Genomic DNA, 27,320 nt, shown 5'->3' with positions numbered 1-27,320 from the left:
CATATAGTTGGGTCTTGGTTTTGATCCACTCTGACAATCTCTGTCCTTTAATTAATGCATGTAGACCACTGACATTTAAAGTGATTATTGATATAGTTGGACAAATATTTTCTACATTTGTTACTATTTTCTATTGCCTTTTTCTTTTTCTTTTTTTTAACGATTTTATTTATTTATCCATGAAACACACACACACACACACACACACACACACACAGATGCAGATACATAGGCAGAGGGAGAAGCAGACTCCATGCAGGAAGCCTGATGCAGGACTCGATTCCGGGACTCCAGGATCACACCCTGAGCCAAAGGCAGATGCCCAACTGCTGAGCCACCCAGATGTCCCAATTGCCTTTTTCTTTATTCCTATTTTTGTCTTTCACTACCTTTATGCTTGTGATTTTAATTGAGCACTTTGTATAATTCCATTTTCTCTCCTTTTGTAGCATATTGGTCATACTTTTTTTAAAAAACTTTTCTTTTTAGTGATTGCCCTAGAGTTTGCAATATACATTTACAGCTAACTCAAATCCACTTTCAAATAACACTATACTGCTGCACAGCATGAGTACCTTGTAATAAAATAATCTCAATTCATTTCTGCCATCCTTTGTATCATTGCTGTCATTCATTTCACTTACATGTAAGCTTATATAAGCATATATCTATATATATGATATATATATAAGCATACAAAATCAAGTATGTTATTGATATTATTTTGAAGAAACTGTTGTTATATCAAGAATAAGAGGGATCCCTGGGTGGCTCAGCGGTTTGGTGACTGCCTTCGGTCCAGGGCGTGATCCTGGAGACCCGGGATCGAGTCCCACATCGGGTTCCCTGCATGGAGCCTGCTTCTCCCTCTGCCTATGTCTCTGTCTCTGCCTCTCTCTCTCTCTCTATCTCTCATGAATAAATAAAATCTTTAAAAAATAAGAAAAATTTATTTTACCTTCACTTATTTCTTTGTTGACATTTTTCTTTCCTTTATGTAGATTGAGTTTCTGACCTATATTATTTTTCTTCTATTCAAAGAACTTCTTTTAACATTTCTTGCAGGACAGGTTTACTGGCAACAAGTTCTCTCAATTTCTGTTTATCTGAGAAGTATTTCTCAGGATAATTTTGTAGTGTACATAATTCTAGGCTGGTGGTTTTTTTCCTCTCAATACTTTAAATACTTTACTTCTTGCTTGTATGGTTCTGAGGAATAGTCAGATCTAATTTTTTTTTTCAGATCTAATTTTTATCTTTGTTCCTTCATGGGTAAGGTTTGTTTATTTTATGCCTGGCTTCTTTCAGGTTTTCTCTTTATTTTTGATTTTATGTAGTTTGAAAATGATATGTCTAGGTGTAAGGTTTTTTTTTTTTTGCATTTATCATGCTTCACATTCTCTGAGCTTGTTGTATCTGTGGTTTAGTGTCTGACATTAATTTGGGGGATATTCTCAGCCATTATTGTTTCAAATATTTCTTCTGTTCTTTTCTCTCTTCTCTCTCTCTCTTTTTTAAGATTTATTTATTTATTTATTCATGAGAGGCACAGAGAGAGAGAGGCAGAGACACAGGCAGAGGGAGAAGCAGGCTCCATGCAGGGAGCCTGACGTGGGACTTGATCCCGGGTCTCTAGGATCACGCCCTGGGCTGAAGGTGGTGCCAAACCGCTGAGCCACCCAGGCTGTCCTCTCTCTTGTCTTTATGGCATTCTCTCTCTCTCTCTCTTTCTCTCTCTTTTTTAAAGATTTTATTTATTTATTCATGAGAGACACATAGAGAGAGGCAGAGACATAAGTAGAGGGAGAAGCAGGCTCCCTCCGGGGAGCCTGGTGTGGAACTCGATCTCAGGATCCCAGGATCATGACCTAAGCCAATGGCAGATGCTTAACCACTGAGCAACTCAGGTGCCCCTCTTTATGGCATTCTCATTATGCCTATGCCATACTTTCTGTAGTTGTCCCACAGTCCTTGGATATTCTTTTCTGTTTTTTTTTTTTTTCCAGTCTTTGTTCACTTTGCTTTATAGTTTTTAAGGATTCTATTGATATATCCTCTAGTTCAGGTATTCTTTCCTCAGCCATGTCGAGTCTACTAATAAGCCCAAAGAAGGCATTCTTCAGGCAGCCTCAGTGGTGCAGTGGTTTAGTGCTACCTACAGCCTGGGGTTGATCCTGGGGACCGGGGATTGAGTCCCATGCAGGGCTCCCTGAGTGGAGCCTGCTTCTCCCTGTGCCTGTGTTTCTGCCTTTCTCTCTCTCTGTGTCTCTCATGAATAAATAAATAAAATCATAAAAAAAGGCATTCTTCATTTCTGGGACACTGTTTTTGTTTTTGTTTTTAATTCACTAGTGCTTCTTTCTTTTTTTCTTCCCTTAGGATTCCCATCTCTGTGCTTTCATTGCTCATCTGTTCTTTCATGTTGTCTACTTTATCCATTAGAGCCCACATCATTTAATCATAGTTGTTTAAATTTCTGGTCTCAGGGCAGCCTGGGTGGCTCAGCAGTTTATTGCTGCCTTTAGCCCAGGGTGTGATCCTGGAGACCCAGGATCGATTCCCACGTCAGGCTCCCTGCGTGGAGCCTGCTTCTCCCTCTCCTTGTGTCTCTGCCTTTCTCTCTGCTTCTGTGTCTCTCATGAATAAATAAATAAAATCTTAAAAAAAAATTCCTGGTCTCATAATTCCAATATCCCTGTCATGTCTGGTTCTAATGCTTATTCTGTCACTTCAAATTGTGGTTTTTACCTTTTGGTATGCCTTGTAATTTTTTCTTAATACAGCTGTACTGTACTGTACTTTTTCTTAATATGATGTACTAAGTAAAAGAAACTGCTGTAAATAGGCCTTACTAATGTGGTGGTAATTTGTGGGGAGAGAGGAAGCATTGTATAATCCTATGATTAGATCTCAGTCTTTTTTTTTAAGATTTTATTTATTGGGGGCAGCCCTGGTGGCGCAGCGGTTTGGCGCCGCCTGCAGCCTGGGGTGTGATCCTGGAGAACCAGGATCGAGTCCCACGTGGGGCTCCCGGCATGGAGCCTGCTTCTCCCTCTGCCTGTGTCTCTGCCTCTGTCTCTGTGTGTCTAAGAATAAATAAATAAAATGTTTAAAAAAAAAGATTTTATTTATTGGGATCCCTGGGTGGCGCAGCGGTTTGGCGGCTGCCTTTGGCCCAGGGCGCGATCCTGGAGACCCGGGATCGAATCCCACGTCGGGCTCCCGGTGCATGGAGGCTGCTTCTCCCTCTGCCTGTGTCTCTGCCTCTCTCTCTCTCTCTCTGTGACTTTCATAAATAAATAAAATTTTTTAAAAATATTTTATTTATTTATTCATGAGAGACACAGAATAAGAGAGACAGAGACACAGGCAGAGGGAGAAGCAGGCTCCACGCAAGAAGTCCAATGTGGGACTTGATCCTGGGACTCCGGGATCACGCCCCGGGCTGAAGGCAGGTACTAAATCACTGAGCCACCCAGGCATCCCTAGGTCTCAGTCTTTTAGTGACATGTCTCTAGAGTGTAAACTTCACAAGAGTTTTTTTTTTTCCTTCTACCAGAGGTGGAACAGGATGGCTAGAGTGGGCTGGATTTGTTTTTTTCCCTTATCCCTAGGTCAGTTAGAGTCTAATAATATCCCATCAGGTTAGGCTCTGGTTAACTAGTTTACCCTGAGGGCAGGCCTTGTTAAGTGGTACAGAGTGTGTTGGGAGGCCTGGGGGGCTCAGCGGTTGAGCGTCTGCCTTCACGCCCATGGCGTGATCCTGGAGTCCCGGGATCGAGTCCCGCATCAGACTCCCTGTGAGGAGCCTGCTTCTCCCTCTGCCTGTGTCTCTGCCTCTCTCTCTGTGTCTCATGAATGAATAAATAAAATCTTAAGGAAAAAAAAATGTACAGAGTGTGGGGACACCTGGGCGGCTCAGCGGTTGTGGGTCTGCTTTCTGGCTCAAGGTATGATCCTGGAGTCCCGGGATCAGAGTCCCACTTCAGGCTCCCTGCATGGAGCCTGCTTCTCCCTCTGCTTTTATCTCTGCCTCTCTCTCTCTCTGTGTGTCTCTCATGAATAAATAGAAATAAATAAATAAATAAATAAATAAATAAATAAATAAATAAAATCTTTGGGAAAAAAAAAAGAAGTACAGAGTGTCTAGTGTATTTCAAGATGCTTCCTCTTTCTTTCCCTTTAATCGAAGGACCAGGGAATTTTTCTCCAATATTTACTGTGGGAAACTAGTTGATCTCCTAGAAGTAAAACACAGTATTGTGGAGATCTGCTTATGTCTGGACCCCCAAAGCTTCTAGCTTTCAGTTGGTTAGGGTTCCTATAACAAAAATACCACAGACTCAGTGGCTTAAACAACAAACATTTGTTTCTCACAGTTATGGAAGGTGAGGGGCCCAAGATCAAGGTGGTGGCAAATTTAGTGACGGCCTGCTTCCTGGTTCAGACAGCTGTCTTATGATTATGTCCTCACATTGCCAAAGGGGTGGTGGAGTTCTCTGGGGTCTTTTTTAAATATTTTTTTTCTTTTATTTATTTATGATAGTCACAGAGAGAGAGAGAGAGAGAGGCAGAGACACAGGCAGAGGGAGAAGCAGGCTCCATGCACCGGGAGCCCGACGTGGGATTCGATCCCGGGTCTCCAGGATCGCGCCCTGGGCCGAAGGCAGGCGCCAAACCGCTACGCCACCCAGGGATCCCTGGGGTCTTTTTTATAAGGGCAATAATCCCATTCTTGAAGGCTCAAACCTCATGACCTAATCACCTCCCAAATGCCCCACCTCTAAATGCGATCACATTGGGGATTAGATTTCAACATATGAATTTTGGGAGAAGACACAAACATTAGTCTATTACAGTCATCATATCGTTTCCTTCTTGAAGCATAATTTTCTTTAGTTCTTTGAATATATTTATAATGACTACTTTGAAGTCTTTTCTGTTAAATCTGACATTTGGTTGCTCTCACAGGCAGTTTCTGTTGCCTGTATTTGTATTCTGTTTTCCTGTATTTGAATATTTTCCTATTTCTTTGCTTGTCTTGTAATTTTTTGTTGAAAATTGGGCATTTTATATAATACATTGTAGCAACCCTGATACCAGTCCTCGCCACCCCCCCCCCCCCCCGCCCCCAGCTTGTTATTGTTGTTTATTTGCTTAGTGACTGGCTGGATTATTTTAGTGAAGTCAATTTCCTCTACAATGTGAAGGCTTTGATATTGCTCCTCAGTGGGCAAAGTCTTGGTCACAAGCTGCTGTCAGCCTGGGATGAAAGTGGTTTTAGTAGGGCCCTCTTTGTCTCTCTCCTTGGTCACACCCAGCTGTTAACTTCCCTAATTGTTGGATGATTGCTTTATTGCTTTCAATAATACCTTTGGGGCATAAATTACCCCATAGACTCAATCTAAATTCAGGCTCCTTAGTAGGGATAGGGTTTGAGATCAGTGTATGAGGTTTTTTTCTGACCTTAAGAGGACTATTCTAGCTGTCACTTTCCCAGGTTCTCCCTATTAAACAAGATGGCCTATGGTTTAGCTTATATTTCTAATGAAACTACCAGTCTCCTAATTGCTTTCCACCAAAACCTCCATTGTTTTTTTAGAGCTTTCTTAGGCTTGAATTTACCCACACTAATGCTTCAAATAAAGTTAGTTCCTTTGGGAAGAACTTCAGAGCTCTCAGAGCCTGCCTCTCCCTCAGGGAAAAATTTCTGAGTCATGGCTCCAGAGCTGGGGGCAGGGACAGTAACATAGTTTCTGAGTGATAAGCCTACTTTAGGGGTTGGGCACTGAGCAGGGTGGTAGCCTCTTCCCCTGCATGAAACTTCTGCTATGAACAAGCTGGGGCAAGACTGATCAGGGCCCCAGTATTCTCAGTGTATGACACCTGAAAGCAAATCTTTTACCCAAAAAGTGGGTACTATGTGGAATACAGGAGCCCTCAACCTCTCAACTATGCTTACCTGTAACTTAGCCTCTGTAACAGGTAGCTACAGGATTGAATGTAAATACTGAAGTTCTGCTCCTCCAAAGATAACTCACAAATATGTGGAAATTAAGCAACACACAGCTGAAAAACCAATAGATCAAAGAAAAAATCAAAAGGGAGATTTTTTAAAAATCTTGAAACCAACAAACATGAAAGTACAACAAACCACAGCTTACGGAATGAAGCAAACGAAGTTCTAAGAGGAAAGTTTATTGCAATAAACACCTACATTAAGGAAGAAGAACAATCTCAAATAATCAACCTCATTTTACATCTCAAGGAACTCGAAAAAGAAGAGCAAAGTAGCCCAAAGTTAGCAGAAGAAAGGAAATAAAAAAGATCAGAGCAGAAATAAGTGAAATAGAGACACACAAAAGCCAATAGAAGGGATGCCTGGGTGGCTCAGCAGTGGGTGTCTGCCTTTGGCTCAGGGCGTGATCCCGGGGTCCGGGATCGGGTCCCGCGTTGGGCTCCCTGCATGGAGCCTGCTTCTCCCTCTGTCTGTGTCTCTGCCTCTCTCTCTCTCTGTGTGTGTCTCTCATGGATAAATAAATAAAATCTTTTTTTAAAAAAACTATTGAAAATGCAAAACTAAGAACTGTTGTTTTGAAGAGATAAATTTGACAAACCTTTACACTAACCAAAAAGAAAAGAAAACTCAAATAAATTAAATCAGAAATTTAAGAGAAGACATTACAACTGATTCCAAAGAAATGCAATGGATCATAAGAGACTATTTTTTTTGTATATTTTTTATTCGAGTTCGATTTGCCAACATATAGCATAACACCCAGTGTTCATCCCCTCAGTGCCCGTCACCCAGTCACCCCATCTCCTTGCCCATGTCCCCTTCCACTACCCCTTGTTCCTTTCCCAGAGCATAAGAGACTATTTTGAACAATTATATGCCCCAAAATTAGATAACCTAGAAGTGAACAAAGTCCTAGAAACATAACCTATCAAGACTGTATCATGAAGAAAGAGAAAATACGAATAGACCAGTAATGAGTAAGATTGAATCAGTAATGAAAAACCTCCTAACAAAGAAAAGCCCAGGACCAGGTGGTTTTACTGGTGAATTCTACCAAATTTATAAAGAATAATGAATGCCGATCCTTCTCAAACTCTTCCAAAAAATTAATGAGGAGAGAGCATTTCCAAACTCATTTTATGAAGCCAGCATTACCTTAATACAAAAGCCAGATAAGGATCCTACAAAGAAAGAAAACTGTAAGTAAATATTCCTGATGAATATAGATGAAAATTCTCAACAAAATACTAGCAAACTGAATTCAGCAGCACATTCGAAAGATAACACACCATGATCAAGTGGGATTTATTCCTGGGATAGAAGGATGGCTTAATATATGCAAATCAATTAATGTGATACACCACATTAGCAAAATGAATGATAGAAATCACAGAGATACCTCAATACACGCATGAAAAGCATTTGAAAAAAACTTTACATCCTTTCATGCTAAAAATTTTCAACAAATTACACATACAAGGAATGTACATCAACATAATTAAGAACATACATGACAAACCCATAGTTAACATACTTAATGGTGAAAGGTTGAAAGCTTTCCCTTTAAGATCAGGAACAAGATAAGGGTGTCTACTTTTGGTACTCCTATTCAACAGAGTACTTGAATAGGAGTTCTAGCCAGAACAATATGAAGAAAAAAAAAAGAAAATAAAAAGCATCCAAATTGGAAATGAAGAGGTAAACTTGTCTTTGTAGATGACATCTTATATAGAGAAAATCCCGAAGACCACCAAAGAACTGCTAGAACTAACAAACATATTCAGCAAAGTTGCAGGATATAAAATCAACATAAATAATCAGTTGTGTTTCTCTATGCTGATAATGAAATATCTTAAAAAGAAATAAAGAAAACAACTCCATTTACAGCAGCACTAAAGATAATACAATAGTTAGGAATAAACTTAACCAAGGAGGTGAAAGATCTGTAAAATGAAAATTTTAAGACTTTGATGAAAGAAATTTAGAAACACAAATAAGTGGAAATATACTCTCTGTTCATGAATTGGAAGACTTAATATTGTTAAAATGTCCATAACAATTTATAGATTCAGTGCAATCCACAGATTCAGAGCAATCTCTATTAAAATTACAATGGCATTTTTTTTTTTGCAGAAGTAGAAAAAACAATTCTAAAATTCATACAGAACCAAAATAGACTCCAAATAGCCAAAGCAATCTTAAGATAAAAGAGCAAAGCTGGAGGTACACTTGATTTCAAAATATATTACAAAGCTATAGTAATCAAAATAGTATCATATTAGTATCAAAATAGACACACAGACTGATAGAACAGAATTAAGAGCCCAGAAATAAAATCAATCATATACAACTATTATTTGACAAGGAAGCCAATAATACTCAATGTGGAGTACCTGAGGTCCCTCAAAAAATTAAAAATAGAATGACCATATGATCTAACAATACCACTTATGGTATATATCCAAAGGAAATGAAATCAGGATCTTAAAGAGATATCTGCACTTCCATGTTCACTGTAGCATTATTAACAATAGCCAACACATGGAAACAATCTAAGCACCTACTGACAGACAAATGGATACAGGAATTATGATACATACACACACACTTGGAATATCATTAAGCCATTAAAAGGGAAGAAAATCTTGTCATTTGTGACAACATGGATGGACCCTGAGGGCATTATACTAAGTGAAATGAGTCAGATAGAGAAAGTCAAATACTGAATGGTTTCACATGTGGAATCTAAAAAGCTGAACTAATAGAAACAGAGAGTAGAATAGTTGTTGCCAGGGCTGGTAGGGGGGTGATGGTGGAAGAAATGGGACATGTTAGTCAAAGGGTATATAAAAACTTCCAGTTATAAGATGAATAAGTTCTGGGGATCTAATGTGCCTCATGGTGAGTACAGTTAACAATTATTTATTATATATTTGAAAGTTGCTAAGAGAGTAAGTCTTAAATGATCTCACCACAAATACAGAACAGGTAATTAGGTCAGGTGGTGGAGGTGTTAACTAACCTTACAGTGATCATTTCACAATATATATGTATATTAAATCATCACAATATAATACCTTAAAGTTATACAAGTTATATGTCAATTATATCAATAAAGCTAGAAAAAAATAAAGCCATTTATAATCCTAAAAAGGAAAACACATCTGGAAGGGTCTGTGTTCTTAAAGATCTTAAAAAGTCAGAATGTGTCTTAAATACATCAGGAAGTATCTCAAAATTGAAATTCATTGGAAAGTGTATTTTTTTGCGTAGAATATCTTATTGATATATAATTCACATACAGTAAAATTCACCATTTTATAGTGTAAAATTTAGCAGCTTTTAGTATATACACAAGGTGATCGACTATCACCTCTATCTAATTCCAGAATATTTTCGTCACCCTAAAAACAAACAAACAAATCCCCATGGTGAACATTTTGTAATGTATATAATTGTTGAATCATTTTTGCTGTACACCTATAATTAATACAATATTATATGTCAACTACACTTCAATTAAAAATTTAAAAAATTTCAGGGGCACCTGAGTGGCTTAGTTGGTTAAACATTTGCCTTTGGCTCAGGTCAGGATCTCAGAGTCCTGGGATGGAGCCCCACATTGGGCTCCCTGCTCAACAGGAGTCTGCTTCTCCCTTTCCCTCTGCTCCTCCCTACTGGCTTGTGCTCTCTCTCTTAAATAAATAAATAAAATCTTAAAAAAATTTTTTTTAAATAAAAAATTTAAAAATGTCAGTAAGGGCTCCAAACTGAGAAGAATGTCTTAAATACATTACAAAGGGCCTCAAACCTAAACGAAGCATATCAAATAATCAGGAAAGATCTCAAATCTGTTAAGAAGGTTCTCAAAAAGTGAGTAAGAGCCTCAAAAATATGAGAAAGGGTTTTAAATAATTAGAAAAGTTAGTAATAATTAAGGGAGGGTCTCAAATATAACAGGAGTCAGCTTACTCAGCCGGAAAGAGCCTCAAATATTGAAAGAATGTCTAACACAGTAGGAAATTCAAACATGCCAGGAAAGGTCTTAAACTGATAATGAAGGGTCTGAAATTCATCAGACAGAGTTTAAAATATGTATTTACTGATCCTAAACAGGCAGGCAAATTCGGAAGATTCAGGAAGTTTCTCAAACATGTTAGGAAATGTCACAAGCAGAGAGGAAAGGTCTCACATGCATCAAGAATTTTCTCAAACAAGTCTGGTAGGGTCTCACAGTAGTCAGGAAGCACATTCAATTTGTAAATTAAAGTCTCAGACAAAAAAATAAAAAATAAAGTCTCAGACAGAGAGAAAGTGACCTAAATACCTCCAGAAGGGTCTCAAACTTGTCAGGAAAGGTTTCAAGTCAGTTGAAAAGGGTCCCAGGCAAGTCAGAAAAGGTTCCTAATATGTCAGGAAGAGTCACAAAGAAATAATGGATGCTCTAAAACTTGTATGGAATTGATTAAAATGTCAGGAAGAATTACAAAAAAGAATCTAAAATATGTGAGGAAGAATCTCAAATAGTAAAGGAAGTTTCTCAAATCTGTCAGGAATGATTACAAAGAGACAGGAAAAGTCTCAAATATGTCATGAATGGTGTCAAACAGTCAGGAAAAGTCTCAAAGACATTAAAAAGATTCTTCAATATATCAGAAAGACTAGCAAACGGATCAGGAACAGACTCAAACATATCAGGAAGAGTCTCAAACAACTCAGGAAGCATCTCCAACAAGCCAGGACAGGTCTCAAACATACAGGAAGAGTCTCAACTACTTCAGGAATGGTCACATACATGTCAGGAAGGGTCTCAAATACAACAAAAAGAGTCCTGCATGTCAGAAAGGCTTTCAAACACATTGTGGGGCTGGTGGGGGGGCAGACCTCAACAAGAGTCTCAAACATGACAAGAATTATTCCCAAAAGAGAGAAAGGATCTGAAATACATCATGAGTCTTCTCAAACCAGACTGGAAGGATCTTAAAGTAGTCCAGAAGAGCACTACATTTGTCAGTAAGGCTTAGTAAGAGTCTCAAATACGTCTTAAAACATTTCAGGAAGGGACTCACGTGAGTTGAGAAGCATGTCAAGCAAGTCAGATAAAGTCTCATATATGTAAGGAAGAGTCACACACATTATAAACGGTCTTAAACATGGAAGGTAGAGTCTTAAATACGTACAGAAGGTTCTCAAGTCCATCAGGAATTGTCTCAAAGAGACAAGAAGAATCTCCATGATGTCAAAAAGTAGTCTCATTCAAGAAATGTCTCAAATACATCAGGAAGAGTAGTAATATGTTGGGAATGGTCTCAAATAATCAAGAAGAGTTGCAAGTCAGAAAAAGCTTTAAATATTTTAAATAGTTTAGGGTGGGAGTGCCTAAGTGGTTCATTAGATTAAGCATCTGCCTTTGGCTCAGGTCATGATCCCGGGGTCTTGGGATTGAGCTCCGTGTTGGGCTCTTTGCTCAGTGGGGCGTCTGCTTCTCCCTCTGCTTCTCTCCTCGGCTTGTGTTCTCTCTCTCCCTCTCAAATAAATAAATAAAATCCTCAAAAAAGTAAGTAATCCAGAATGTGTCAAAAAAATCAGGAAGGGTTTCGTACAAGTCAGGGAAAGACTCAACCATGTCAGGAAGGGTCTCAAATTCATCAGGCAGAGTTCAAATGTGTCTCTAAGGGTCTCAAACAGACAAGAACAGTCAGGAAGAGTCCCAAATACATTAGGGGGATGTCGGATATATCAGGAAGGGTCTCAAATAAGTCAGAAAGGGTCACAAACAGAGAGAAAATGTCTTAAATACATGAAGAATCATCAAAAACAAGTCAGAACCGGCTTCAACGTAGTCTCACACATGTCAGAAAGTGTCTATAACAGGTCATAATGGAAATGAGTCTCAAACAGGCAGGAAAAGTCTCAGATACTCCAGGAACAGCCTCACACATATCAGGAAGGGTCTCAAACAGTTCAGCAGAGTCTTTTGTAGAGACTCTTACTTTGGGTAGGGCCTCAAAGTCATCAGGAGTCTCAAAAAACTGGAGGAGTTTCAAACATGTCAGGAAAAATCATAGTCAGGAAGAGTCTCAAATACCAGGAAGAGTCTCAAAAATGACAGGAAGTGTTGCAAAGAGAGAAGAAGCATCTGAGACATATCACAAATTCTCTCCAACCAGATTGGAAGGATCTCAAGGATGTCAGGAAGAGCTTTACATTTGTTAGTAAGGGTCTCAAACAGAGAAAAGAGTCTCAAATAAATCTGGAATGGTCTCAAACTTTTCAGTAAGGAACTCAGTAAGGGACTCAAACAAATCAAGAAACATCTGAAGCATGTCAAAAAAGGTCTCAACTCTACCACAGAGACTCGAATAAGCCCTGAAATCTCCCAAATATGTCCCCAAAGAGTCATATATACATGGGGAGGTTTCTCAAATGTGGTAGAGAGAGTCTCAAACATAGGAGGAGGAGTTTCAAACATGCCAGGAAGAGTCTTAAACTTGTCAGGAAGTTACCAGAACAGAGAGGAAGATTCTTAAATATATGAGGAAACATCTCAAACAAGTCAGGAATATTCACAAAGTAGTTAAAAAGAGTTACAGATAAGTCAGTCTCAAACAGAAAAGAGTGTCTCAGATACAACTGAGAGAGTGATACCAGGTCAGGAATGGTCACAATTAGGAAGGGCCTCAAATATATCAGGAGGAATCTAATACATCAGGTAGAGTAGCAAACATATTGGGAAGTCTTGCAAACAGACAGAAAGAGTCTCAACTACATCAGGAATCTCAAATCTGAAAGGTCCTCAAAGTAGGAAGAACTTCTTAAACATTTCAGTAAGCATCTCAAACTGAGAAAAAGAAACTCAAATACCTCCAGAAGGGTCTCAAACATGTCCAGCAAGTTTTCAAATAAGTTGAGAAGTGTTTCAAGCAAGTTTGATAAATTGTCTAATATGCCATGGAGTGTCTCAAACAAGCCATGAAAGGTTTCAAATATGTCAGGAAGAATCTTACATACATGAGCTAGGTTCTCAAATATGGCAACAAGGGTCTCAAATACTCCAGGAAGTCTGAAATTTGTCAGGAAGTAGCCAGAACAGAGAAGATTCAGGAAGCAGAGAACATACATCAGGAAGTAGCTCAAACAAGTCAAGAAGTTTCTCAAAGTAGTGAGGATAAACTATAAATAAGTCAGTAAGGTGTTTCAAAGAGCAAGAAGTGTCTCAAATACATGTCAGATGTTTCAAACATGTCAGGAAGGGTCTCAAGTTGAGAAGAGACTCAAGAAAGTCAGCAAAGACCTCATATACATCTGTAAGAGTCTCAAACAATTCATGTAGTATCTCAAACATGTCAGGAAGAGTGTTAAATAGGTAAGAAGGTTTCCAAATCCAAGAAGAATACTCTCAAAGAGACACAAAGTGTCTCAAATATGCCAGGAATAGTCTCAAACAGTCAGGAAATATCTCAGACAAATCTGGAAGATTCACAAATATGTCAACAAGAGTAGTAAACATGGCAGGAACATTCTCAGAAATGTCAGGAAGAGTCTCAAGCAGGAAGAACTGCAAGTTAGAAAGGGCTTCAAATACATTAGGAAAAGTCTCAAAAAATCAGGAAGCATCTCAAACAAGTCAGGAAATGTCTCAAAATCATTAGACAGAACTTATAGCATGTCTTGAAGGGCCTCAGACAGTCAGGAAGAATCTCAATTATATTAGTAGATGCACTGGGTTACATACTATCCCCTGCCCACCCTCATTCATGTACACCTGGAAGCTTAGGATGAGACCTTATTTGGAAATAGAGTCTTGCAGATGTATTTAGTTAAGCTTAGGCCACACTGAATTAGGGTGGGCTTTAAAGTCAATGACTGGTGTCCTTATAAGAAGGCTATGTGAAGACACATAAAGAAGTGAATGCCACATAAAGATAGAGGCAGAGATTGGAGTGATAGGTCCACAAGCCAAAGAATGCCAAAGAGTGCCAGAAACCACCAAAAGCTAAGAGAGAGCCATGGAACACATTCTTCCTCAGAGTCTCCAAACGAAACCAATCCTGCTCACGCCTTGATTTCAGACCTCTGGTCTCCTGAACTCTGAGAGAATTTCTGTTGTTTTAAGACATTCAATTTGTGGTATTTTTAAAAGGCAGCCCTAGTAATCTAGATATAGTAGGTGTGCCAAATACATCAGGAAGAGTCTCGAAGGGATCCCTGGGTGGTGCAGCGGTTTGGCGCCTGCCTTTGGCCCAGGGCGCGATCCTGGAGACCCGGAATCGAATCCCACATCGGGCTCCCCGTGCATGGAGCCTGCTTCTCCCTCTGCCTGTGTTTCTGCCTCTCTCTCTCTCTCTGTGACTATCATAAATAAATAAAAAAAAAAAAAAAGGAAGAGTCTCGAAGATGTTAGGATGTGTCTCAAACAAGACAGGAAGTGTTGCCAAGAAAGGGGGAAAGTCGGAAATGCGTTGACAATTTTCTCAAATTAGACCATAAGTATTCGAAATTGTCAAGAAAAGCTTTAGTTTTGTCAGTAAGGGTCTCAAACAAAAAGGAAGGGTTTTAAACATTTCAATAAGGGTCCCAAGTCGAGAAGTGTCTCAAGCATGTCAGAGAAGGTCTCAAATATATCATAAAGAGTCTCAAACTTTTCAAAGGGAGTCTTATTTTTTATCTTTATTTTATTTATTTATTTTTTAAGGGGAGTCATAAATACACAAGGAACATTGTTAAATACAGTGTGAAATATGGCCTCAACCATGTAAGGAGGACTCTTCTTTTATATATATAAATTTATTTTTTATTGGTGTTCAATTTGCCAACATATAGAATAACACCCAGTGCTCATCTCATCAAGTGCCCCCCCTCAGTGCCCGTCACCCAGTCACCCCCACCCCCTGCCCACCTCCCCTTCCACCCCCCCTAGTTCGTTTCTCAGAGTTACAAGTCTCTCATGTTCTGTCTCCCTTTCTGATATTTCCCACTCATTTTTTTCTCCTTTCCCCTTTATTCTGTAAGGAGGACTCTTAAACTTGTCAGGAAGTGTTTGGAACAGAGAGGAAGAATCTCAAATACATGAGGAAATATCTCAAATAAGTCAGAAAGTTTCTCAACGTAGTTTAAAAAGTTATTAATAAGTCAGTAAATGTCTCAAACTGAAAAGAAGTTTCTCAGATATGAGAAAGTATCACATTAGGAATGATATCAAAAGTCAAGAAGGGCAGCAAATACATCAGGAAGAATCCCACTACATCAGGAGGAGTAAAAAACATGTTAATAAGGAACTCAAACATGTCAAGAAGTGTTACACGAAAAGGAAGAGTCTCAAATACATTAATAATCTCAAACAGGGACACCTGGGTGGCTCAGTGGTTGAGCATCTGCCTTTGGCTCATGTTGTAATCCTGGGGTCCTGCGATCAAGTCCTGTATTGGGTTCCCCACAGGGAGCCTGCTTCTCCCTCTGCCAATGTCTCTGCCTCTCTGTGTCTCTCATGAATAAATAAATAAAATATCTTAAAAAAAAAGGATCTTCCAAACAATTCTGGAATCCTCTCAATGTCATTAGGAAGAGCTTTAAAGCAATGAAAGCTTCTTCTTCTTTTTTTTTTTAGCAATGAAAGTTTCGATTAAGAGATAAAAGGTCTCAAAAACATCCATAATGGTCTCAAACATGTCTGTACATTTCTGAAGCAAGTAATGAAGTGTCTCAAACATATTGACAAAAATCTTTAGTAGGTCAGGAAGGTTCTTAAATATGTCAGAAATGGTCTGAGAGTCTCACATCAAGAAGCTCTGACACAACACCCAGGAAGGGTCTCAAAGATGTTAGGAAGTGAAAAAAAAAAATTAGGAAGTGTCTTACCCTGACAGGAAGGGTATCAAGTACAAGTAGAATCTCTAATACCTCAGAAAGAGTTTCAAACACATGAGGAAGGGTCTCAAACATGGCAGGTAGTATTTCAAGAAAGTCACAAAGGATCATATTGTCTGGAAGTCTTAAGTATGTAAGAAATTTTCTCAGGAAATGTCCCAAATATGTCAGAAGGGTCTCAGTAAGTCAGAAATGCTGTCGACCAAATCATGAAAAGTCCAGAAGTCATTAAAAATGTCTCATCTGGTCAAGAATGGTCACGTAGTAGTAAGACATAGTCTCAAACTTGTCTTAGGGAGAGAGTGTCTTAGGCAGACAAGAAGAGTCTATCTGAAGGTAGTCAGGAAGAGTTCTACCTTCACTGAGAAGGGTCTCAAACACAGGAAGAGTCTCAAATACTTCAGGAATGGTCTAAAATGTGTGAGGAAGTGTTGTAAACAGAAAGAGTCTCAAGCATGCCAAAATGGATTTCAAATACATCAGGAAGAGTCTCAAACAATTAAGAAAGGATTTTAAAGTTGTTAGACAAGGTCTCAAATTGGGGATCCCTGGGTGGCTCAGCGGTTTAGCACCTGCCTTCGGCCCAGGGTGTGATCCTGGAGTCCTGAAATCGAGTCCCGCATCGGGCAGCATGGAGCCTGTTTCTCCCTCTGTCTACATCTCTGCCTCTCTCTCTCTGTGTCTCTCATGAATAAATAAAATCTTTTAAAGAAAAAAAGGTCTCAAATTTGTCAGGAGGAGTTTAAAATACATCTGAATGTATTTCACACTTTAAAGTATGTCAGGAAGGGCCCAAATGAGTCAGGACAAGTTTTAGGTATCTCAGGAAAGGTTTGAAATATATCAAAAAGTCACTTAGTCCTCAAGGAAGAGTCTCAAATATGTTAGAAAGACTTTCAAATAAGACTGAAAATGCCTCAAGTACCTCAGCAAGGGTCTCAACCATACAGGAATAGTTCAAATACATCACTAAATATCTCAAACACCTCAGGAAGGTTCTAAAACATGACAAAAGGACTCAAATATTCAGGAGAAGTTTCAAACCCATTATGAGGGTTCTTAAATATGTCAGTCTCAAACAAGTCTGGACGATGTCAAACAGAAAGAGCTTTAAATGTCAGAAAGCATTTCAAACTGAGAAGAAGTCTCAAAGATGTTAGCAAAAGCCTCAAACAAGTTAGTAACAGTCTCAAATATATAGGGAAATTTTCAGATACCTCAGGAAGGATCTCAACTAGTCAGGAAAGGTCTCAAACATGTCTGGGAAGCTTTCTAAGGGTCAAGAAAGCTGTGAAACAAGCCAAGAAGGGTGCTAAAGTCAACAGAAAGAGTCTCCAATAGTCAGGAAGTCTCTCAAATATGTCAAGTAGGGCTTCCAACTTGTAAGGAAGTTTCTCAAACATGCAGGCAGGGTCTCAAATATGTCAGAGTGTCTTCCAAAAAGTCAGTATCTGAATGTAGTCAGGAAGAGCTTACAATACATCATTAAGGGTCTCAGAGCCAGAAAGAGTCTCAAATACTTCAGGAATGGTCTTAGTTCAGGAACAGTTTCAAATAAGTCAGAAAGGTTTTCAAATACATAAGGAAAAGTTTCAAACAAGTAGGGAATAGTCTCAGACTTGTCAGGAAGAGCCTCAAATTCCTTAGCAGGGTTTAAAATACATCTGGAAGGGTCTCAAATAGTCTCAAAGAAGTCAAAAAGAATTTCAAACAAGTCAGGATGAGTCTCAAATACATTAGGAAGGGTTTCAAATGAATCGAGGAGTCTCTCCAGATGTCTAAAAGATTCTCAAATAGATTAGGAAGCACCTCAAACAAGACTGGAAGTCCCTTAACTATGTCATAAAAGGTCTCAACTATACAGGAATTGTTTACAACAGCAAAAGTCTTAATTCATAAAGGGTCTCAAGCTGACAGGATATAGCTCCAACAGTCAAGAGGAGTTTAAAATACATTAGGAAGGGGCTCAAATATGTAAGAAGTGTCTTAAAACAAGTCAAGAACAGTCTTTAAGTAGTCAGGAAGGGTGTCAAACAAATAAAGAGAAGATGGAAACATGTCAGGAATAGTCCCAAGTAAGTCTAGAGGGGTCTCAAACTGAAAGGAAGAGTATCAACTAGGAAAGTTCTCAAGCCTGTTAGGAAGAGTCTCAACAAGTCTGATGGAATCTCAAACATGTCAGAAACGGTCTCAAATACATCAAGAAGGTTCTCAAACACGTCAGGATCTCATATTCAATAGGCATTGACATTAAGTCAGGAAGGGTCTCAGACAAGAAGAATCAGAAGACTAAAACAATTTAGGAATGATATCACAGAGTCACAAGGCTGTCAAACAAGTCAGAGAGTGTCTCAAAGTCATCAGGAAGAGTCTCAACAGTCAGGGAGGATCTCAGATATGCTAGGGGACATCTCAAACAAGTCAAAGTAAGTAGAAAGACATCTAGATATGTCTCAAACAGAGAGGAAGAGTCTCAAATACTTCATGTACAACTTCAAACAAGCCAGAAAAAGTATCAGTCGTCATCATAAGTCTCAAATATATCAGGAAGGGTCTCAAACATATGGGAAGGGATTAATTACATCAGAGACTCAAAGAGTTAAAAATGGTTGCAACCAAATCAGGAAGGGGTCAGATATGTTAGCAAGGGTCTTGAATGTGTCATGAATGTTTTTGAACAAGTCAGGGACAGTCTCAAACATGGGAGGAAGGATCTCAAAGTAGTGAGGAAGCATTTTCATTACCTCAGGAAGGGTCTTGGTCAGGAAGAGTCTCAATAAGTCAAGAAGTGAGAGAATCATAGAAAGAGAAAGAGAATCTGAAAGAAAGAAAGAAAGAAAGAAAGAAAGAAAGAAAGAAAGAAAGAAAGAAAGAAAGAATCTCAAATAGTCAGCCAAGTTCTCTAACATGTCAAAAAGTCTACAACAAGTCAAGAAAGGTCTGAAACATGTCAGGAAGAGGTTTGAATACATCAGGAAGTTTCTCAAATAGATTAGGCAGGGTCTCAAACAATTTAGGAAGAATCTTAAACATGTCAAGAAGTTTCCCACACAGTCAGAAAGGCTTTCAAACAAGTCATGAAGCATTTCAAACATGTCAAGAAAGGTCCAATATATGTCAGATGGGGGTCTTAAACATGGCAGGAATCATCTCAGACAGGTTAGAAAGTGTCTAAAAACAGAAGAGTTTTTAAATATGTAAGTAAGAGTCTCAGACAGGAATACATCCTGTCTCAATACATCTTAGTCTCAATACATCAGGAATGGTCTTAAACACACCAGGAAAGGTCTTGAACAAGTCTGGAAGAGTCTCATACAAGTCAGACTGGATCTCTAAGTTGTCAGGTAGAATTATAAATATGTCTGGAAGGATCTCCAACAGATAGGGAGAGTCTTAAATACTTGGGAATCATCTTGAACATGCCAGGAAGCATGTCAAAGTCCTCAGGACTAGTCTCATATACATCAGGATGGGTCTCAAGTACCTCAGGCAATATCTCAATCAAATCACGAGCTATCTCAAATATGTCAGGAAGAGTCTCTCACATGAAAGGATGGGTCTGAAACAAGTTAGGAATTGTTTCAAACATATTAGGAAGGGTCTCAAAAGGTAAGGAAGAATTCCATACAAATTAGGATGGGTATCTAATTCCTCAGACAGTGTTTGAAGTCTGGGAGGGCTTAAGTAAGTCAGAAAGAGTCTCAAGTCAGAAATCTCAAATATGTCAGTAAGGGTCTTAGCTTATACAGGGACAATTTATATCTAAGGGAATGTTTTTAATTTTTTAATTAAGTTTTTAATTTTATTTTTTTTATGATAGTCACAGAGAGAGAGAGAGAGAGGAGAGAGAGGCAGAGACACAGGCAGAGGGAGAAGCAGGCTCCATGCACCAGGAGCCTGATGTGGGATTCGATCCCGGGTCTCCAGGATCGTGCCCTGGGCCAAAGGCAGGCGCTAAACCGCTGCGCCACCCAGGGATCCCTAAGGGAATGTTTTTAACCACTCTTTCTTCACCACAATGATTCTGAGCCTCTAGCTATATGCTCTGATGTGCTCAGAATCCAGAAAGGGCCAGAAATATGTGGCTGTTCCATCTCCTTCCCACTCCCCCATATTTGCTTTATGGCCAATTGATAGAATGCCAGATTCTTCTGACATAACTTCCAAGTCATGGTCAAAGAGCCAATGTTTATTTCCTTCTCCATGCATTTATATCACAGCTGTCAGCTGGGATCTTTTCAATAGCAGAATGAATCCAAGCTTAAGAAGCACCTGAAGTTTTAAGAACTTTCTTTTGGATAACCTATGTTAAAATTAATAGCATTTAAGAAGCCTATACAAAGAAATTTAGCAAAAATGCCATCATTTTAAAAAAATATTTTTATTTATCCATGAGAGATAGAGAGAGAGAGGCAGGGACACAGGCAGAGGGAGAAGGCTCCATGCAGGAAGCCCGACGTAGGACTTGATCCCGGGACTCCAGGATCAGGCTCTGGGCTGAAGGCGGCGCTAAACTACTGAGCCACCTGGGCTGCCTCATTTTTTCTAAAAATAGAAAATCAGGAAGGGGTCTTGTGTAGAAATTAAACCGTGGCATGCCAGTGATTAGTAGTTTACATCCTCTTCCAGTGGAAAATAAACACAGTGTTCAGCATGGCTGGGTTCTTCCTTGTTTATAGAGGCAACTGGGTGTCTTTATCAATCATTTGTTTACTGTAAATGTTCCAATTAAAAGGAAAGCTTTGTCTTCATGTAAAACTCATATTGCACAAGCTAGCCACTAACCTTGCATTGTTTAGCCCTAGCAGATGTTTCTTACCCAAAAGGGAAAACTTTGTGTTTGTGCAATACACTGTAAAACAAACAAACAAACACACCTCTCCTGGACTGTGTTTTAGACAATGTTAGAGGAGATGTGAAAGCCAGCAACTGTTGGTTAAAAGGTAAGAGAAGGAAATATGTGGAAAGTTGTTATGCCTTAAATCTAAAGAATTAAGGAATCAATTAATACCTTGGAAAAGAATACTAATAGTTCCTCGTCTCAAGAATTACTGCATATGAGAACAGTATTGAATTACAATTTGTCAAATTAATAACTGCAATAATTAAAAATAGATGACCTAATTTGGTCTCATAAATTATTTTTGAGAACCACTGACTCATGCCAAGGTATTTCTGTGGTGAAGATTTAGTCCTGTCCTGATTTTTCTTCCCAATCCAGTCTCAGGTTAGTGACCACTGTCTAGCCCTCTGATTCCTCAGGCCCTGGTTTAGTCAGCTGAGCAGCAGGAAAAATGTCAGCCAGGGTGGTCCAGGGTGAACATCTTCCAGAGACATATACTGAGTATATTTTTGGTGTGTTTCTTTGAAATCTAGATCTTTATCTGCAGATCACCTAATAAGGAAACAGGGACACCTAATGTGGTAGATTAAAAATGGCTACAAGTTCTTTGCCCCTCTCCCCATCAAGAGGTTCAGTTTATTTCCCCTCCCACTGTATCTAGGTGGGCCTTGTGACTCTTCAACCAACAGAACGTAGTGGAAGTGACTCTGCCAGTTCAAGGCCCTTGAGAACTGTCAGCTTTCACTTTGCTCTTAGGATAGGATACTTCCTCTCAGAACCATGAAGTGAAAAGCCCAAATGTCATGGAAAGGCCATGTGTAGGTGCTGTGGACAACAGCCCTAGCTGAGTGCCCAGCCAACAGTTGGCATCAACTGCCTGCTCTGTATATGAGCCAGCTTGGTTGTTTCAGCCCAATTCACCCACCAGATGACTATAGTCCCAGCTGATAGCAGACAAAGCAGAAGCTCCCAGTTGAGTCAAGTCAATCCAGAATAGATAGCCAAAGCAAATAAGAATTAGCTGCCCCAAGAATCCCTGGGTGGCTCAGCGGTTTGGTGCCTGCCTTTGGCCCAGGGCGTGGTCCTGGAGTCCTGGGATCAAGTCTCATATTGGGCTCCCTGCATGGAGCCTGCTTCTCCCTCTGCCTGTGTCTCTGCCTCTCTCTCTCTCTCTCTCTCTCTCTCTGTGTCTTTCATGAATAAATAAATAAATAAAATCTTAAAAAAAAAAAAAAAAGAAACGGATTTAAAAAAAAAAAAAAGAATTAGCTGCCCCTAATATTTATAGAGCACTGCCAGGTACTGTGGCAAGTGCTTTGTGTTCTATATATATATATATATATATATATATATATTTGTGTGTGTGTTCTATATTTTATTTAATCCCCAAACAACCTCAGGAGAGAGGAGCTATTATTATGCCAGTTTAATCAATGAAGAAACTGAGCTTCATAGAGGTTAAGTATCTGACAACATGAGTGCATAGTGAGGCCTGAACTCAAACCCAGGCCTGATTTCAAAGCACTGTCTCTCTGCTCTCAAAATGATCTGCTTTAGTCAGATTAGGCAAAAAGGAATTCCATATACTTCACTAGGCAAAAACCATATTGATTTACATAGAAAAACATACTCAGGGCTCAACTCAATGTTCCAAAGAACATAAAAACAAAACCTTTTGGGAGGGCCTGGGTGGCTCAGCAGTTGAGCATCTGCCTTTGGCCCAGGGCATGATCCTGGAGTCCTGGGATCAAGTCCCACATAGGGCTCCCCGCATGGAGCCTGCTCTCTCTCTGCCTATGTCTCTGCCTCTCTCTGTGTCTCTCATGAATAAATAAATAAAATCTTAAACAAACAAACAAAAACCCCAAAATCTTTTTAGGGACCTGGGTGACTTAGTTGATCTTAGCTTAGGCCTTGATCTTGGGGTCATGAGTTCAACACCAGTATTGGGCTCCATGCTGGGCATGGAGCCTACTTAAAAAAAACAAACCAAACTTTTTTACTCTGGAACATTTCCAAACATATATACTAAGTAGTACAGCATATGAACCACCATATACCTATTACCTAGTTTCAACAATTAGTGACAAATGGCCAATTTGTTTCATCTATATTCTCAGCTACTTCTCTCACCCCCTCATGAAATTATTTTAAAGGAAACCCCAGACATTATATCTTTTCATCTGCAAATGTTTAAGTATGTATATCTAAAAGATAAAAACTTTTTTTCAAATATAACTATTATTACAACTAAAATATTGACATTAAATATTGACAAAATAAAAATATTGACAATATTTTTCTTTTTTTTTTTTTTTTTTTTTGACAATATTTTTCTTAATATCATTTATATCCAGTGTTCAAGATCTTCCACATTATCTCATAATTATTTTTTTACATTTAGTTTCTTCAAACTAGGAACTGGATAAAGTTCCTCATTACATGTGGTTAACAGGTCTCAAGTCTTTTTTTTTTTTTTTTGGTCTCAAGTCTTTCTGACAGATAATGCCCCCATCTTATGTTCTTCCTATTTGTTTGCCAAAAAAAAAAAAAATAGACACATTTGTCCTGGAAAATTTCCCAGTCAGTATTTGGCTGATTGCACCCACATTTCTAGTGTCATTTAATATAATATTCCTTTAGACCCTGTATTTCCTATAAGTTGGTAGTTAAAATTAGAGGCTTGATCAAATTCAGGTTGGATTTTATTGGCAAGAATACTTTGTAAGTGGTACTGTGTGCCTCCTATTGCATCACACTGGGAGGCCTGTAATGTCTAGCTGTCCCATTTTTAGTGATACTAAGATTAATCACTGGATTCAGATCTTGTTAGCCCCTCTTTTAAAGTTCCCATCAAACTTTCACCTAATGGAAAACATTGCCTTGATCCATTATTTCATTAGGGCTTGCAAACTGGTGAGATTCTAATTCTGTCCTTTCTTATACCTTAATTAGCAGGGACTTTTCTATAATAAAGAACTTTCTCTTATCAACTATTTGGATTCCCTCAGGTATAGTTCATATAGGAAAGGCAGAGTAATGGGCAGCCCTGGTGGCACAGCGGTTTGGCGCAGCCTGCAGCCTGGGGTGTGATCCTGGAGACCCGGGATCGAGTCCCACATCGGGCTCCCTGCATGGAGCCTACTTCTCCCTCTGTCTGTGTCTCTGCCTCTCTGTGTCTATGAATAAATAAATAAAATCCTTAAAAAAAAAAAAAAGGAAAGGCAGAATAAGTGTTTAGTTCCTTTATTCGCCAACATTGTCTACAGATGACTAAATAGCTTTTTTAAAAAAAATCATCATGGGCCTATGAATTTGAGCATATTTGATATATTTTAATCCATTACCTTCATTATTAATTTTTAAATTTCTCACTTTTAACAGTTTCATGGAGATATGATTTACATTCCATAAAATGCACCCATTTAAAGTGCACAATACAATGGCTTTCAGTATATTCAGAGTGTGCAACTGTTACTGTAATATAACTTTAGAACATTTCATCATGCCAAAAAGAGATCCTATACTCATTAGCAATCATTGTCCATTCTTAAGAATCCCACAACCCGGGACGCCTGGGTGGCTCAGTGGTTGAGCATCTGCCTTTGGCCCAGGGCGTGATCCTGGAGATCCAGGATCGAGTCCCACATTGGGCTCCCAGCATGGAGCCTGCTTCTCCCTGTCTCTGCCTCTCTCTGTGTCTCTCATGAATAAATAAAAAATCTTAAAAAAAAAAAAAAAAAAAGAATCCCACAACCCTAGGTAGCCACTGATCTACTTTCTGTTTCTACTGATTTGCTTATTCTGGACATTTCATACAAATGTAATTGCATAACATGTGGCCTTTGTCTGGCTTCTTCCCTTTAGTATAATGTTTTCAAGGTTCCCTCATGTTGCAGCATGTGTCAGTACTTTTTATCACGAAATCATATTCCATTGTATGGATAAACCATATTTTGTTCCTCTGTTCATCAGCTGATAGACCTTTGGGTTTGTAGTGAGTTGAATGGTGGCCTCCAAAAAGACGTCCATCTTTTAACTCTCAAAACTTGTGAATGTGACCTTATTTGGAAAAAGGTTCTGTGCAGATGTAATTACGTTAAGGATCTCAAAAGGAGATCATCCTGGTGGGCCCTAAATCCGGTGACAAATATCTTTATAAAAAAACACAGAGGAGAGGAGGAAAATGACCCATAAAGATGAGGCAGAGATTGAAGCTTTGCAGCCACAACAAACCAAGGATCACTAGAAGTTGGAAGGGGCAAGGAAGGACTTTCCTCTAGAAATTGCAGATGGAGTGCAGTCCTACTTGTACTTCGATTCCAGACGTCTGTCCTCCAAGAGTGTGAGAGAATACATTTCTGTTGTTTTAAAGCCAGCCGGTTTGTGGTTGTTACTGCAGCCCTAGGAAGCTAATTTCCACTTTTTGGCTGTTATGAATAATATTGCAAAGAACATTCCTGTACAAGTTTTGTGTGGACATATGTTTTCATTTCTTATGTATGTACATAGAGGTGGAATGGCTGGGTCATATGGTAACTATGTGCTCAACATTTTGAGGAACAACTTAACTGTTTTCCAAAGCAGCTGCATAAGGATTTTAATTTCTCCACATCCTCAACAATACTTATTATCACATGTCTTTTTGATTATACTCATCCTAGTGGGTGGACAGTGGTTTTGTTTTGCATTTGCCTAATGACTAATGATATTGCGCATCTTTTCACATTCTTCCCCCCCTTCAGTTTTACTGAGATATCTTTTCACATTTTTATTGGTATGCAAATATGTTTTAAGAACTGTCTATTCAGATCCTTTGTCCATTTTTTTAAAAGATTTTATTTATTCATTCATGAGAGACACAGAGAGAGAGACAGGGGGGAGAGAGAAAGAGAGAGAGGCAGAGACATAGGCAGAGGGAAAAGCAGGCTCCATGTAGGGAGCCTGAAGTGGGACTTGATCCCGGGACTCCAGGATCACGCCCTGAGCCACCCAGGCATCCCAACTTGTCTTTTTATTATAGAATGATAAGAGTGTGTGTATGTGTGTGTGTATTTATATATATATAAATTCTGGATGTAAGTCCCTATTTAAATATATAATCTTCAAAATTTTCTCCCATCCTTTAGTTGTCTTTTCACTTTCTGGATAGTATTGTTTGCAGCATGAAAGATTTTAATTTTGATGCAGTCAAATTTATCTATTTTTTCGCCCTTTTGTTGCTGTGCTTTTCATGTTGTATCTAAAAATCCACTGGCTAACCCAAGGTCCTGAAGATTTACTTCTATAATTTCTTCAAAAACTTTAGAATCCAAAATCTGTATCTTTAGATTCAACGTTCACATTTAGGTATTTAATCCATTTTGAATTAATTCAAATGTTGTAAGGCTCCAACTTCATTCTTTTGCACATAGATATCTAGTTCCAGCACCATTCATTGACAAGATTCTTCATTCCCATTAAATAGTCTTGGCACTCCTGTTGAAAATCATTTGACTGTAAATGAATGGTTTTATTTGTGGACTGTCAATTTGATTGCATTGATCTATATATCTATCTTTATGCCAGTACCACATGGTCTTGATTAGTTGCAAAATAAAGTGTGAATCTTCCAACTTGTTTCTTCTTTTTCAAGATTGTTTTGGCTATTGTGGATCTCTTGCATTTCCATGTGAATTCTAGAATTAGCTTGTCAGTTATTGCAAAAAATCAATTTTTGGGATTTTGGATTTTGGATTTTGATATTGCATCGGATTTGTAGATGGCTTTGTGGAGTATTAACATCTGACCCATAAACATGTGTAAGTTTACATTTATTTAGATCTTTAATTTTTTCCGCAATGTTTTGTGATTTTCAGTGTATAAGTTTTGCACTTCTTTTAAATTTATCCCTAAGTATTTTGTTTTTTGATGCTATTATAAATGGAATTATTTTTTATTTTAATATCAGAGTGCTTATTGCTAGTGTATAGAAACACATTGTTTTTTGTATATTGATCTTGTATCCTGCAACCTTGCTGAACTTGTTTATTGGTTCTAATAGTTTTTTAGTGGATTTTGAGGATTTTCTATTTATAAGACCATGAAAATAGAAATAATTTTACTTTTTCCTTTCATATATGAATGGCTTTTTACTTCTTTTTCTTTCCTAATTGTCCTGACTAGAACCTCGAGTACAATGTTGAATAGAAGTAGTGAGTGCAGACATCTTTGTCTCATTCCTAATCTTAGGATCATTTTTCATTTTGAGGTTCAAATTGTCCCATCTTTAGCAAGTAGAACCCCTTAAAATTGATTACTATGCCCTTTTGACATGATATCAATATTTGATTGCTTTCATGTTTTCTGCTACCATAGCTTATCTCCTGGTCTATATCTGAAATCAGTAATTTCTCCAGGGAGTCCTGGTTATTTTTAGTTGGTGAAAGCATTGAGAAACCACAATCTAGGTACTAGGAGTACTCATGCCTCAACTGACCATTGTTTTTTCAGTGGACAGAGCTGGGTAAAGGCATTGAGAAACCACAATCTGGCACTGGGAGTACTCATGCCCCAGAGTTGGTCATTGCCTTTTCAGTGGATGGAGCTGAG

General features: G+C 38.6%; 1 protein-coding gene across 3 annotated transcripts in view; it reads right to left on the bottom strand.

Moving 5' to 3' along the window:
• Positions 1 to 27,320, bottom strand: part of USP9X (ubiquitin specific peptidase 9 X-linked) — a 485,115-nt gene that overhangs the window by 261,165 nt on the left and 196,630 nt on the right. The window lies entirely within an intron of this gene.

This window comes from Canis lupus, chromosome X, assembly GCF_003254725.2.
Source record: "Canis lupus dingo isolate Sandy chromosome X, ASM325472v2, whole genome shotgun sequence".
NCBI classification, from domain to species: Eukaryota; Metazoa; Chordata; class Mammalia; order Carnivora; family Canidae; genus Canis; species Canis lupus.
This window is presented reverse-complemented; position numbering and strand designations above follow the sequence as displayed.